This window comes from Coregonus clupeaformis, chromosome 8, assembly GCF_020615455.1.
Source record: "Coregonus clupeaformis isolate EN_2021a chromosome 8, ASM2061545v1, whole genome shotgun sequence".
NCBI classification, from domain to species: Eukaryota; Metazoa; Chordata; class Actinopteri; order Salmoniformes; family Salmonidae; genus Coregonus; species Coregonus clupeaformis.
The window spans coordinates 4,062,548-4,078,829 of NC_059199.1; positions in this window are offsets into that span (position 1 = coordinate 4,062,548).

Sequence of the window (16,282 nt, forward strand, 5' to 3'; positions counted from 1 at the left end):
AAGAGAGAGAGGGAAGCCCTACCCTGGGGGAGAGAAGAGGGGAGAGTGTGTGTGAGAGAAAGGCCAGGGGAAGAGAGAGACAGAAGACTGTAGGTATTATTAGGAGTGTGTGTTAATGTGTGCCTGTCATTCATTCCATCATAGCAGTCAAGGCCTCAGTCAGCCGGTGAATAGAGACGGGCTCTGTGTGTCAGTCACTGAATAAACATACAGCCTGTATAGTACACGATGCCAGAGAGGAGAGAGACACAAGGACATGGCTCTTACATACAACTCTGCAGTTGACGCAATGACACGTTGTGTCGTGTGTGTGTGTGTGTGTGTGTGTGTGTGTGTGTGTGTTTGTTTGTTTGTGTATTGATAGTCTCAATGTTTTTAGGAGCCGGAAGGGAAAGGAACACCATGGTTACAGACTCAGAGTTGTTCCCATCCCACCTCACAGCTCCTCTCTCTCCAACATTAGAACTCCCAGATGGTTCTGGTTCTAGAATTGGAACATTCCCCTTCTGAAAGAATCCAAGCACATCACAATGAGTGGTATAATACTAATGAGTGAAATCTGTCTATTCTAAGCACAAAATAACCCGTTATTTAGTTATTACGAGAAAGATGTCGTTATTATGAAATAATCTGGTTGCACGTTATTTTCAGAAATATACTTTATTATGCTGAAACGTTAGCATAGACTACTTGGCTGTCCGGTTGGCTGGTCTCAGACGAGGTGGAGGTCCTGGGCTGGCGTGGTTACACGTGGTCTGCGGTTGTGAGACTGGTTGGAAGTACTGCCAAATTCGCTAAAACGACGTTGGAGGCGGCTTATGGTAGAGAGATGAACATTCAATTCTCTGGCAACAGCTCTGGTGGACATTCCTGCAGTCAGCATGCCAAGTGCACGCTCCCTCAAAACTTGAGACGTCTGTGGCATTGTGTTGTGTGACAAAACTGCACATTTTAAAGTAGTCTTTTGTTGTCCCCAGCACAAGGTGCACCTGTGTAATGACCATGCTGTTTAATCAGCTTCTTGATATGCCACACCTGTCAGGTGGATGGATTATCTTGACAAATGATAAAATGCTCACTAACAGGGGTGCAAACAAATTTGTGCACAACATTTGAGAGAAATAAGCTTTTTTTGCATATGGAACATTTCAGTATGTTTCCAAGCCACTGTAATGCTCTTTTGATTAAATCAGCGCTTAAAGACAATGCATTGATTGGATAGTAGTAGAATGCTGGATCAGTTGGACATGCTTTGATAGCGGCTTGCTGGTTCTTGAGAATAGCCATAGCTACCATAGTGATCCCCCTCAAGAGTAGCTAATTTCAGTGCGTCATTCAGATAGCTTTCTAGCTAACGGGTTCGCTGTGCTAGAAATTATATGTTTCAATGCACCTTCTAAATGTGAAATTACAAGACAAAAATGTCACTTAAGCTGTTCCTCTATGTCCTCTGTGTTGTGAAGGTAGTTAGACTTTCCGTCCATGGGGGTCTAGAATATGAAGCCTGTTTCTGTTTGTATGTGATGTTTATCTCTCAGGTTGTGTTCTCTCCCCGGGGACCAACGTGTCAGACTCGGATTTCTTCTCCGAACTGAGTGACTGTTCCTCAGACACCCTGTCCCCTCCTGTTGCCTACACCGGGAGCTTCTACACGGAGCCGTTACCGGAGACGATACCAACCTGCAGCACAGATGCCCTGATCACTGAGATGGTTGGGATCTGCACGGCGGAGGACCAGGTAACCAGCGGGACTCCCTCTGCCTCACCCTGCTCGGCCAGGAGCGCTGACTCTCCCCTGTTTTACTCTCCCTCCATGGAGTCTGCCTCCAGCGGCAACTGCAGCCAGGCTCTGACCGAGCTTTCACTGGGGTGGACATGCAGACTCTCCCCGCTGCCCCTGTGGTGGTCAAGACCGAGTTCAACAGCAGCTGGCCGGGCTGCGACCACGACCACATCTCCCACCCCGGTCAGGATGCCTTCCCCCCCAGGCAGCTTGGAGTAGCTGTCCCCGCTGTCTGGTCTGTCTCTGGATCACCAGGTGGACGTAAAGGAGCTGCTGGACTCTCTGCTGACTGACTGACATTAAGACAGAGCGTGACATCAAACAGGAGCCGTGCCGTATATGGAAGACTGGGCTCAGAACTACCCTGTACCCATTAACGGGAGCTACGTCAACAACAGCTTCCTGGTCAAACCGGAGCCTCTGGAGTTCCAGGCCGGGGCCTCAGGGCAGCAGCTGGGCGTGTGCAGCGACCAGACCGCCTTCACTGCCTCTCTCTCCTCCTCCTCCCTGGATGCCCTCCTCTCATCCCTGCTGCCCAACGCGTTCCCGAGGAGCAGGGGCGTGCACGCCACCATGGGAGCGAGCAAAGCGGCAGCCCGCTCCAGGACTAGGGCCGTGATGGTGAAACCATTCCATCACCGGCTGCGAGAGGCATTTCTCGCGCTCCGACGAGCTCAACCGCCATGCGCGCATCCACACAGGCCTGCGCAGCTCCAGCAGGAGCGACCACCTGACCACACACACGCACACTGGGGAGAAACCTTTCTCGAGCGAGGTGTGCGGGGAGCTGTTTGCGTGCAGTGATGAGAGGAAGAGGCACGGGCGCGTGCACGTGAAGCAGCAGCTGAAAGCTGAGATGATGGCAGCCTATAACCTGGCATTCCCTGGTGGAGTCTGAACTCTAACTCCCTAAAGCTGAGATGATGGCAGCCTATAACCTGCCGTTCCCTGGTGGAGTCTGAACTCTAACTCCCTAAAGCTGAGATGATGGCAGCCTATAACCTGCCGTTCCCTGGTGGAGTCTGAACTCTTCAGTTGTCCTACTGGCTTCAGTTGGCTTCAGTTGTCCTGCTGGCTTCAGTTGTCCTACTGGCTTCAGTTGTCCTACTGGCTTCCGTTGGCTTCAGTTGTCCTGCTGGCTTCAGTTGTCCTACTGGCTTCAGTTGTCCTACTGGCTTCAGTTGGCTTCAGTTGTCCTACTGGCTTCAGTTGTCCTACTGGCTTCAGTTGTCCTACTGGCTTCCCACCTTAGCTTCAGTTGTCCTACTGGTTTCAGTTGTCCTTCTGGCTTCAGTTGGCTTCAGTTGTCCTACTGGCTTCAGTTGTCCTACTGGCTTCAGTTGTCCTACTGGCTTCAATTCTCCCACTGGCTTCAGTTGGCTTCAGTTGTCCTACTGGCTTCAGTTGGCTTCAGTTGTCATACTGGCTTCAGTTGTCCTACTTTCTTCAGTTGTCCTACTGGCTTCAGTTGTCCTACTGGCTTCAGTTGTCCTACTGGCTTCAGTTGGCTTCAGTTGTCCAACTGGCTTCAGTTGTCCAACTGGCTTCAGTTGGCTTCAGTTGTCCTACTGGCTTCAGTTGTCCTACTTTCTTCATTTGTCCTACTGGCTTCAGTTGGCTTCAGTTGTCCTACTGGCTTCAGTTGTTCTACTAGCTTCAGTTGTCCTACTGGCTTCAGTTGACTTCAGTTGTCCTACTGGCTTAAGTTGGCTTCAGTTGTCCTACTGGCTTCAGTTGTTCTACTAGCTTCAGTTGTCCTACTGGCTTCAGTTGTCCTACTTTCTTCAGTTGTCCTACTGGCTTCAGTTGTCCTACTGGCTTCAGTTGGCTTCAGTTGTCCTACTGGCTTCAGTTGTCCTACTGGCTTCAGTTGGCTTCAGTTGTCCTACTGGCTTCAGTTGGCTTCAGTTGTCCTACTGGCTTCAATTGTCCTACTGGCTTCAGTTGGCTTCAGTTATCCTAGTGGCTTCAACAACATTATATAGTATCCCCTCCTCATGGTTACAGACCCAACAACATTATATAGTATCCCCTCCTCATGGTTACAGACCCAACAACATTATATAGTATCCCCTCCTCATGGTTACAGACCCAACAACATTATATAGTATCCCCTCCTCATGGTTACAGACCCAACAACATTATATAGTATCCCTCCTCATGGTTACAGACCCAACAACATTATATAGTATCCCCTCCTCATGGTTACAGACCCAACAACATGATATAGTATCCCCTCCTCGTGGTTACAGACCCAACAACATTATATAGTATCCCCTCCTCATGGTTACAGACCCAACAACATTATATAGTATCCCCTCCTCGTGGTTACAGACCCAACAACATTATATAGTATCCCCTCCTCATGGTTACAGACCCAACAACATTATATAGTATCCCCTCCTCATGGTTACAGACCCAACAGCATTATATAGTATCCCCTCCTCATGGTTACAGACCCAACAGCATTATATAGTATCCCCTCCTCATGGTTACAGACCCAACAGCATTATATAGTATCCCCTCCTCATGGTTACAGACCCAACAGCATTATATAGTATCCCCTCCTCATGGTTACAGACCCAACAACATTATATAGTATCCCCTCCTCATGGTTACAGACACAACAACATTATATAGTATCCCCTCCTCATGGTTACAGACCCAACAACATTATATAGTATCCCCCTCCTCATGGTTACAGACCCAACAACATTATATAGTATCCCATCCTCATGGTTACAGACCCAACAACATTATATAGTATCCCCTCCTCATGGTTACAGACCCAACAACATTATATAGTATCCCCTCCTCATGGTTACAGACCCAACAACATTATCTAGTATCCCCTCCTCATGGTTACAGACCCAACAACATTATCTAGTATCCCCTCCTCATGGTTACAGACCCAACAGCATTATATAGTATCCCCTCCTCATGGTTACAGACCCAACAGCATTATATAGTATCCCCTCCTCATGGTTACAGACCCAACAACATTATATAGTATCCCCTCCTCATGGTTACAGACCCAACAACATTATATAGTATCCCATCCTCATGGTTACAGACCCAACAACATTATATAGTATCCCCTCCTCATGGTTACAGACCCAACAACATTATCTAATATCCCCTCCTCATGGTTACAGACCCAACAACATTATATAGTATCCCATCCTCATGGTTACAGACCCAACAACATTATATAGTATCCCCTCCTCATGGTTACAGACCCAACAACATTATCTAATATCCCCTCCTCGTGGTTACAGACCCAACAACATTATATAGTATCCCCTCCTCATGGTTACAGACCCAACAACATTATATAGTATCCCCTCCTCATGGTTACAGACCCAACAACATTATATAGTATCCCTCCTTGTGGAGAAAAGCACATGAGCTAATTATGATACACTAAGTAAGCAAAACAATGAAACGCATCATTCCAACATTACCTAAAATGTTGAATAATATACTAATGAGATGGACCTATATAAATTAAGATGCTAATGAGATGGACCTATATAAATTAAGATGCTAATGAGATGGACCTATATACAGCAATATAACAATTGAGATGTACAAACTATGGCATAAGGGAACGACGAGCGGATAAGAGGCAATCCGTAATTTCAATTAAGACCTTAATGAGCGAGCTAGGACGGACATAGTCAATATAATATATTTGTTCAGCACTTTTTGAAATGTACAGCGACAGAATTCAGAACATGGGCCGTTCTTACAGTGTTCTCTCCCTGTACACCAAGTCAGAACCGTAGGATAAATAAAGGGGGCATATAAGCAGACAATGAAAGCTCTTACAATATTCGATGATGACATTTCTCTAAAACAGGCTATAGGCTACATGTGCACCACCAAGTCAGAACAGTAGGCTAAGTTATGAGGGGAAAAGGGACCAAATTATTAGGGTGAGGCACATGGGCTACTAACAGCTTACTACACAACATACACTTAGTATTACTTTCTTAGCTACAGTATACAGATCTCCCTGGCATATTACATCATTTATGCAGCAGCATACAATACATTTTTGGACTCACCTTGTTGTGCTGTGCTCACTTGAACAGGAAGGTGGCGCGGCAGTACTTTGTCATCAAAGTCTGGCGTTCTCTGGATTTATGGTGCCTTCAAGACAACTGGGAACTCTGAAAAAAAACAAAGTTGAATCAGTGATCTTCAGGTCGGAGCTCTAGAAAGAGGCCAGAGCTCCCGACTTGGAATTCCGAGTTGGATGACCGCTGAAAACGTATTTTCCCAGTCGGAGCTCGTTTTTTTCAGAGTTCCCAGTTGTCTTGAGCTCACTGAAGTCAGATTTCCCAGTTCCCGAGTTTCCAGTTGTTTTGAATGTGGCATAAGTCCTGCTGGATTGACAACATGGCCAATGTATTCAACCTTTTCTGGCCCATGGTGTTGCGTGTGAATGTTTATCCTTTTAAGCTTGGAAAGGAGACTCTTTCAGACAGATGTTTTAAATCCTTAAACCCAGACTTGGACCACACACCCTCTCCACAGAATAGCAGGCAGGGGAAGCAAAATAGTGATTGCTTTGCAACGCTTGCAGTTAGCCACTGATTCCTTCCAAACCACTCATTGTTGAATTTGCAATTTCCAACTTGTTGTGTAATGTTTATGTCCAATGGCCGATGAGCACCGATATGTTTTATCTATAATTTATCTTCATATGACAAGGATTTGTCAGTAGATTGTCGACGAGATTCATGATGATGACTGCTTGTCTAGCTTGCTGGCTAAGATTTTGAAAGTATGATCAGGGTTGCCAGGTCTGGTTAAAGTTTCTAGCCAATGACCACTCAAAATCGGCCCAAAAGGCCTGAAAACTAGCCCCATTTTTTTTTCACAGAAAGAGAGGAGTTGCCATATTTATGCTATGAACCCTTTTCCCATAACGTTATCGAGCCAATTAAGAAGGAATATTGTAGTAACTTGTAACGACGTTAGAAGCAAAATTAGGTTTTCCTCAAAATAATAATTTTTGCGAGCTATGACATGACGTCATAAAGGAATTTGAATCACAGGAAGTTGGGGGCACCTTAATTGGGGAGGATGGGCTCATGGTAATGGCTGGAGCGTAATAGGTGGAATGGTATCAGATACATCCAACATGGTTTCCATGTGTTTGACGCCATTCCATTGACTTCATTCCAGTCAGTATTATGAGCCGTTCTCCCCTCAGCAGCCTCCACTGAATATGTGGCAAGAAAAAATATAATTGCGCTTATTAAACTCGCCAGATCATTTTCCATCATTGGATGTCGATTTAACTCGTTTGACTGCTATGATTAAGCAATAAGGCACAAGGGGGTATGGTATATGGCCAATATGCCATGGCTAGGGGCTGTTCTTAAGAATGACGCAACGCAGAGTGCCTGGATACACCCCTTAGCCGTGGTATATTGGCCATATACCACAAACCCCCCCAGGTGCCATATTGCTATTATAAACTGGTTACCAATGTAATTAGAACAGTAAAAAGAAATGTTTTGTTATACCCGTGGTATATGGGCTGATATACCACGGCTTTCAGCCAATCAGAATACAGGGCTCGAACCAGGTTTATAACTGTAAATGAACCCCCTCTGCTCATGTGCATAGCTATAGATAAATCCGACAGGAAAGTTTGAGTGACGGAAGTTGGACAGAGGATCTCGAAATCTCTGAGCAAGAAACATTTGAATGAACACAAAAAAACTAATGTTAGGCTATTTTATGGTAATTGTGATGTTATTATGTGCCAGATGTTAAGACTACAAACCGTTATAAAATGACCTGATGTTAAGACTACAAACCGTTATAAATGGCCAGATGTTAAGACTACAAACCGTTATAAATGGCCAGATGTTAAGACAACAAACCGGTATAAATGGACAGATGTTAAGACTACAAACCGTTATAAATGGCCAGATGTTAAGACTACAAACCAGTATAAATGGACAGATGTTAAGACTACAAACCGTTATAAATGGCAAGATGTTAAGACTACAAACCGTTATAAATGGCCAGATGTTAAGACTACAAACCCTTATAAATGACCTGATGTTAAGACTACAAACCGTTATAAATGGCCAGATGTTAAGACTACAAACCAGTATAAATGGACAGATGTTAAGACTACAAACCGTTATAAATGGCCAGATGTTAAGACTACAAACCATTATAAATGGCCAGATGTTAAGACTACAAATCGTTATAAATGGCCAGATGTTAAGACTACAAACCGTTATAAATGGCCAGATGTTAAGACTACAATCCGTTATAAATGGGCAGATGTTAAGACTACAAACCCTTATAAATGGCCAGATGTTAAGACCACAAACAGTTATAAATGGCCAGATGTTAAGACTACATACCGTTATAAATGGCCAGATGTTAAGACTACAAACCATTATAAATGGCCAGATGTTAAGACTACAATCCGTTATAAATGGCCAGATGTTAAGACTACAAACCATTATAAATGGCCAGATGTTAAGACCACAAACCCTTATAAATGGCCAGATGTTAAGACTACAAACCATTATAAATGGCCAGATGTTAAGACTACAATCCGTTATAAATGGCCTGATGTTAAGACTACAAACCATTATAAATGGCCAGATGTTAAGACCACAAACCCTTATAAATGGCCAGATGTTAAGACTACAAACCATTATAAATGGCCAGATGTTAAGACTACAAATCGTTATAAATGGCCAGATGTTAAGACTACAAACCGTTATAAATGGCCAGATGTTAAGACTACAAATCGTTATAAATGGCCAGATGTTAAGACTACAAACCCTTATAAATGGCCAGATGTTAAGACTACAAATCGTTATAAATGGCCAGATGTTAAGACTACAAACCGTTATAAATGGCCAGATGTTAAGACTACAAATCGTTATAAATGGCCAGATGTTAAGACTACAAATCGTTATAAATGGCCAGATGTTAAGACTACAAACCGTTATAAATGGCCAGATGTTAAGACCACAAACCCTTATAAATGGCCAGATGTTAAGACTACAAACCATTATAAATGGCCAGATGTTAAGACTACAAATCGTTATAAATGGCCAGATGTTAAGACTACAAACCGTTATAAATGGCCAGATGTTAAGACTACAAATCGTTATAAATGGCCAGATGTTAAGACTACAAACCCTTATAAATGGCCAGATGTTAAGACTACAAATCGTTATAAATGGCCAGATGTTAAGACTACAAACCGTTATAAATGGCCAGATGTTAAGACTACAAATCGTTATAAATGGCCAGATGTTAAGACTACAAATCGTTATAAATGGCCAGATGTTAAGACTACAAACCGTTATAAATGGCCAGATGTTAAGACTACAAACCGTTATAAATGGCCAGATGTTAAGACTACAAACCGTTATAAATGGCCAGATGTTAAGACTACAAACCGTTATAAATGGCCAGATGTTAAGACTACAAACCCTTATAAATGGCCAGATGTTAAGACTACAAACCATTATAAATGGACAGATGTTAAGACTACAAACCATTATAAATGCCCAGATGTTAAGACTACAAACCCTTATAAATGGCCAGATGTTAAGACTACAAATCGTTATAAATGGCCAGATGTTAAGACTACAAATCGTTATAAATGGCCAGATGTTAAGACTACAAACCGTTATAAATGGCCAGATGTTAAGACTACAAACCATTATAAATGGCCAGATGTTAAGACTACAAACCATTATAAATGGCCAGATGTTAAGACTACAAACCGTTATAAATGGCCTGATGTTAAGACTACAAACCGTTATAAATGGCCAGATGTTAAGACTACAAACGGTATAAATGGCCAGATGTTAAGACTACAAACCGTTATAAATGGCCAGATGTTAAGACTACAAACCATTATAAATGGCCAGATGTTAAGACTACAAACCGTTATAAATGGCCAGATGTTAAGACTACAAACCGTTATAAATGGCCAGATGTTAAGACTACAAACCGGTATAAATGGCCAGATGTTAAGACTACAAACCATTATAAATGGCCAGATGTTAAGACTACAAACCATTATAAATGGCCAGATGTTAAGACTACAAACCGTTATAAATGGCCAGATGTTAAGACTACAAACCGTTATAAATGGCCAGATGTTAAGACTACAAACCGGTATAAATGACCAGATGTTAAGACTACAAACCGTTATAAATGGCCAGATGTTAAGACTACAAACCATTATAAATGGCCAGATGTTAAGACTACAAACCGTTATAAATGGCCAGATGTTAAGACTACAAACCGTTATAAATGGCCAGATGTTAAGACTACAAACCGTTATAAATGGCCAGATGTTAAGACTACAAACCGTTATAAATGGCCAGATGTTAAGACTACAAACCGTTATAAATGGCCAGATGTTAAGACTACAAATCGTTATAAATGGCCAGATGTTAAGACTACAAATCGTTATAAATGGCCAGATGTTAAGACTACAAACCGTTATAAATGGCCAGATGTTAAGACTACAAACCATTATAAATGGCCAGATGTTAAGACTACAAACCCTTATAAATGGCCAGATGTTAAGACTACAAACCATTATAAATGGCCAGATGTTAAGACTACAAACCCTTATAAATGGCCAGATGTTAAGACTACAAATCGTTATAAATGGCCAGATGTTAAGACTACAAACCGTTATAAATGGCCAGATGTTAAGACTACAAACCATTATAAATGGCCAGATGTTAAGACTACAAACCCTTATAAATGGCCAGATGTTAAGACTACAAATCGTTATAAATGGCCAGATGTTAAGACTACAAACCGTTATAAATGGCCAGATGTTAAGACTACAAACCGTTATAAATGGCCAGATGTTAAGACTACAAACCATTATAAATGGCCAGATGTTAAGACTACAAACCCGTTATAAATGGCCAGATGTTAAGACTACAAACCGTTATAAATGGCCAGATGTTAAGACTACAAACCGTTATAAATGGCCAGATGTTAAGACTACAAACCATTATAAATGGCCAGATGTTAAGACTACAAACCGTTATAAATGGCCAGATGTTAAGACTACAAACCCTTATAAATGGCCAGATGTTAAGACTACAAACCGTTATAAATGGCCAGATGTTAAGACTACAAATCGTTATAAATGGCCAGATGTTAAGACTACAAACCTTATAAATGGCCAGATGTTAAGACTACAAACCGTTATAAATGGCCAGATGTTAAGACTACAAACCGTTATAAATGGCCAGATGTTAAGACTACAAACCGTTATAAATGGCCAGATGTTAAGACTACAAACCGTTATAAATGGCCAGATGTTAAGACTACAAACCGTTATAAATGGCCAGATGTTAAGACTACAAACCGTTATAAATGGCCAGATGTTAAGACTACAAACCCTTATAAATGGCCAGATGTTAAGACTACAAACCGTTATAAATGGCCAGATGTTAAGACTACAAACCCTTATAAATGGCCAGATGTTAAGACTACAAACCGTTATAAATGGCCAGATGTTAAGACTACAAACCCTTATAAATGGCCAGATGTTAAGACTACAAACCATTATAAATGGCCAGATGTTAAGACTACAAACCGTTATAAATGGCCAGATGTTAAGACTACAAACCGTTATAAATGGCCAGATGTTAAGACTACAAACCGTTATAAATGGCCAGATGTTAAGACTACAAACCGTTATAAATGGCCAGATGTTAAGACTACAAACCATTATAAATGGCCAGATGTTAAGACTACAAACCGTTATAAATGGCCAGATGTTAAGACTACAAACCCTTATAAATGGCCAGATGTTAAGACTACAAACCGTTATAAATGGCCAGATGTTAAGACTACAAACCGTTATAAATGGCCAGATGTTAAGACTACAAACCGTTATAAATGGCCAGATGTTAAGACTACAAACCATTATAAATGGCCAGATGTTAAGACTACAAACCCTTATAAATGGCCAGATGTTAAGACTACAAACCGTTATAAATGGCCAGATGTTAAGACTACAAACCGTTATAAATGGCCAGATGTTAAGACTACAAACCGTTATAAATGGCCAGATGTTAAGACTACAAACCGTTATAAATGGCCAGATGTTAAGACTACAAACCGTTATAAATGGCCAGATGTTAAGACTACAAACCGTTATAAATGGCCAGATGTTAAGACTACAAACCGTTATAAATGGCCAGATGTTAAGACTACAAACCGTTATAAATGGCCAGATGTTAAGACTACAAACCGTTATAAATGGCCAGATGTTAAGACTACAAACCGTTATAAATGGCCAGATGTTAAGACTACAAACCATTATAAATGGCCAGATGTTAAGACTACAAACCGTTATAAATGGCCAGATGTTAAGACTACAAACCGTTATAAATGGCCAGATGTTAAGACTACAAACCGTTATAAATGGCCAGATGTTAAGACTACAAACCATTATAAATGGCCAGATGTTAAGACTACAAACCGTTATAAATGGCCAGATGTTAAGACTACAAACCGTTATAAATGGCCAGATGTTAAGACTACAAACCGTTATAAATGGCCTGATGTTAAGACTACAAACCGTTATAAATGGCCAGATGTTAAGACTACAAACCGTTATAAATGGCCTGATGTTAAGACTACAAACCGTTATAAATGGCCAGATGTTAAGACTACAAACCATTATAAATGGCCAGATGTTAAGACTACAAACCGTTATAAATGGCCAGATGTTAAGACTACAAACCGTTATAAATGGCCTGATGTTAAGACTACAAACCGTTATAAATGGCCAGATGTTAAGACTACAAACCGTTATAAATGGCCAGATGTTAAGACTACAAACCATTATAAATGGCCAGATGTTAAGACTACAAGCCATTATAAATGGCCAGATGTTAAGACTACAAACCGTTATAAATGGCCAGATGTTAAGACTACAAACCGTTATAAATGGCCAGATGTTAAGACTACAAACCGTTATAAATGGCCAGATGTTAAGACTACAAACCGTTATAAATGGCCAGATGTTAAGACTACAAACCCTTATAAATGGCCAGATGTTAAGACTACAAACCGTTATAAATGGCCAGATGTTAAGACTACAAACCGTTATAAATGGCCAGATGTTAAGACTACAAACCGTTATAAATGGCCAGATGTTAAGACTACAAACCGTTATAAATGGCCAGATGTTAAGACTACAAACCGTTATAAATGGCCAGATGTTAAGACTACAAACCGTTATAAATGGCCAGATGTTAAGACTACAAACCTTATAAATGGCCAGATGTTAAGACTACAAACCGTTATAAATGGCCTGATGTTAAGACTACAAACCGTTATAAATGGCCAGATGTTAAGACTACAAACCGTTATAAATGGCCAGATGTTAAGACTACAAACCGTTATAAATGGCCTGATGTTAAGACTACAAACCATTATAAATGGCCAGATGTTAAGACTACAAACCGTTATAAATGGCCAGATGTTAAGACTACAAACCGTTATAAATGGCCTGATGTTAAGACTACAAACCGGTATAAATGGCCTGATGTTAAGACTACAAACCGTTATAAATGGCCAGATGTTAAGACTACAAACCATTATAAATGGCCAGATGTTAAGACTACAAACCCTTATAAATGGCCAGATGTTAAGACTACAAACCGTTATAAATGGCCTGATGTTAAGACTACAAACCGTTATAAATGGCCAGATGTTAAGACTACAAACCGTTATAAATGGCCAGATGTTAAGACTACAAACCGTTATAAATGGCCAGATGTTAAGACTACAAACCGTTATAAATGGCCAGATGTTAAGACTACAAACCGTTATAAATGGCCAGATGTTAAGACTACAAACCGTTATAAATGGCCAGATGTTAAGACTACAAACCATTATAAATGGCCAGATGTTAAGACTACAAACCGTTATAAATGGCCAGATGTTAAGACTACAAACCGTTATAAATGGCCTGATGTTAAGACTACAAACCGTTATAAATGGCCAGATGTTAAGACTACAAACCCGTTATAAATGGCCAGATGTTAAGACTACAAACCGTTATAAATGGCCAGATGTTAAGACTACAAACCGTTATAAATGGCCAGATGTTAAGACTACAAACCGTTATAAATGGCCAGATGTTAAGACTACAAACCGTTATAAATGGCCAGATGTTAAGACTACAAACCGTTATAAATGGCCAGATGTTAAGACTACAAACCGTTATAAATGGCCAGATGTTAAGACTACAAACCGTTATAAATGGCCAGATGTTAAGACTACAAACCGTTATAAATGGCCAGATGTTAAGACTACAAACCGTTATAAATGGCCAGATGTTAAGACTACAAACCGTTATAAATGGCCAGATGTTAAGACTACAAGCCATTATAAATGGCCAGATGTTAAGACTACAAACCGTTATAAATGGCCAGATGTTAAGACTACAAACCGTTATAAATGGCCAGATGTTAAGACTACAAACCATTATAAATGGCCAGATGTTAAGACTACAAACCGTTATAAATGGCCAGATGTTAAGACTACAAACCGTTATAAATGGCCAGATGTTAAGACTACAAACCGTTATAAATGGCCAGATGTTAAGACTACAAACCGTTATAAATGGCCAGATGTTAAGACTACAAACCGTTATAAATGGCCAGATGTTAAGACTACAAACCGTTATAAATGGCCAGATGTTAAGACTACAAACCGTTATAAATGGCCAGATGTTAAGACTACAAACCGTTATAAATGGCCAGATGTTAAGACTACAAACCGTTATAAATGGCCAGATGTTAAGACTACAAACCGTTATAAATGGTCAGATGTTAAGACTACAAACCGTTATAAATGGCCAGATGTTAAGACTACAAACCGTTATAAATGGCCAGATGTTAAGACTACAAACCGTTATAAATGGCCAGATGTTAAGACTACAAACCGGTATAAATGGCCAGATGTTAAGACTACAAACCGTTATAAATGGCCAGATGTTAAGACTACAAACCATTATAAATGGCCAGATGTTAAGACTACAAACCGTTATAAATGGCCAGATGTTAAGACTACAAACCGTTATAAATGGCCAGATGTTAAGACTACAAACCGGTATAAATGGCCAGATGTTAAGACTACAAACCGTTATAAATGGCCAGATGTTAAGACTACAAACCGTTATAAATGGCCAGATGTTAAGACTACAAACCGTTATAAATGGCCAGATGTTAAGACTACAAACCGTTATAAATGGCCAGATGTTAAGACTACAAACCGTTATAAATGGCCAGATGTTAAGACTACAAACCGTTATAAATGGCCAGATGTTAAGACTACAAACCGTTATAAATGGACAGATGTTAAGACTACAAACCGTTATAAATGGCCAGATGTTAAGACTACAAACCGTTATAAATGGCCAGATGTTAAGACTACAAACCGTTATAAATGGCCAGATGTTAAGACTACAAACCGTTATAAATGGCCAGATGTTAAGACTACAAACCGTTATAAATGGCCAGATGTTAAGACTACAAACCGTTATAAATGGCCAGATGTTAAGACTACAAACCGTTATAAATGGCCAGATGTTAAGACTACAAACCGTTATAAATGGCCAGATGTTAAGACTACAAACCGTTATAAATGGCCAGATGTTAAGACTACAAACCGTTATAAATGGCCAGATGTTAAGACTACAAACCGTTATAAATGGCCAGATGTTAAGACTACAAACCGTTATAAATGGCCAGATGTTAAGACTACAAACCGTTATAAATGGCCAGATGTTAAGACTACAAACCGTTATAAATGGCCAGATGTTAAGACTACAAACCGTTATAAATGGCCAGATGTTAAGACTACAAACCGTTATAAATGGCCAGATGTTAAGACTACAAACCGTTATAAATGGCCAGATGTTAAGACTACAAACCGTTATAAATGGCCAGATGTTAAGACTACAAACCGGTATAAATGGCCAGATGTTAAGACTACAAACCGTTATAAATGGCCAGATGTTAAGACTACAAACCGTTATAAATGGCCAGATGTTAAGACTACAAACCGTTATAAATGGCCAGATGTTAAGACTACAAACCGTTATAAATGGCCAGATGTTAAGACTACAAACCGTTATAAATGGCCAGATGTTAAGACTACAAACCGGTATAAATGGCCAGATGTTAAGACTACAAACCGGTATAAATGGCCAGATGTTAAGACTACAAACCGTTATAAATGGCCAGATGTTAAGACTACAAACCGGTATAAATGGCCAGATGTTAAGACTACAAACCGGTATAAATGGCCAGATGTTAAGACTACAAACCGGTTATAAATGGCCAGATGTTAAGACTACAAACCGTTATAAATGGCCAGATGTTAAGACTACAAACCGTTATAAATGGCCAGATGTTAAGACTACAAACCGTTATAAATGGCCAG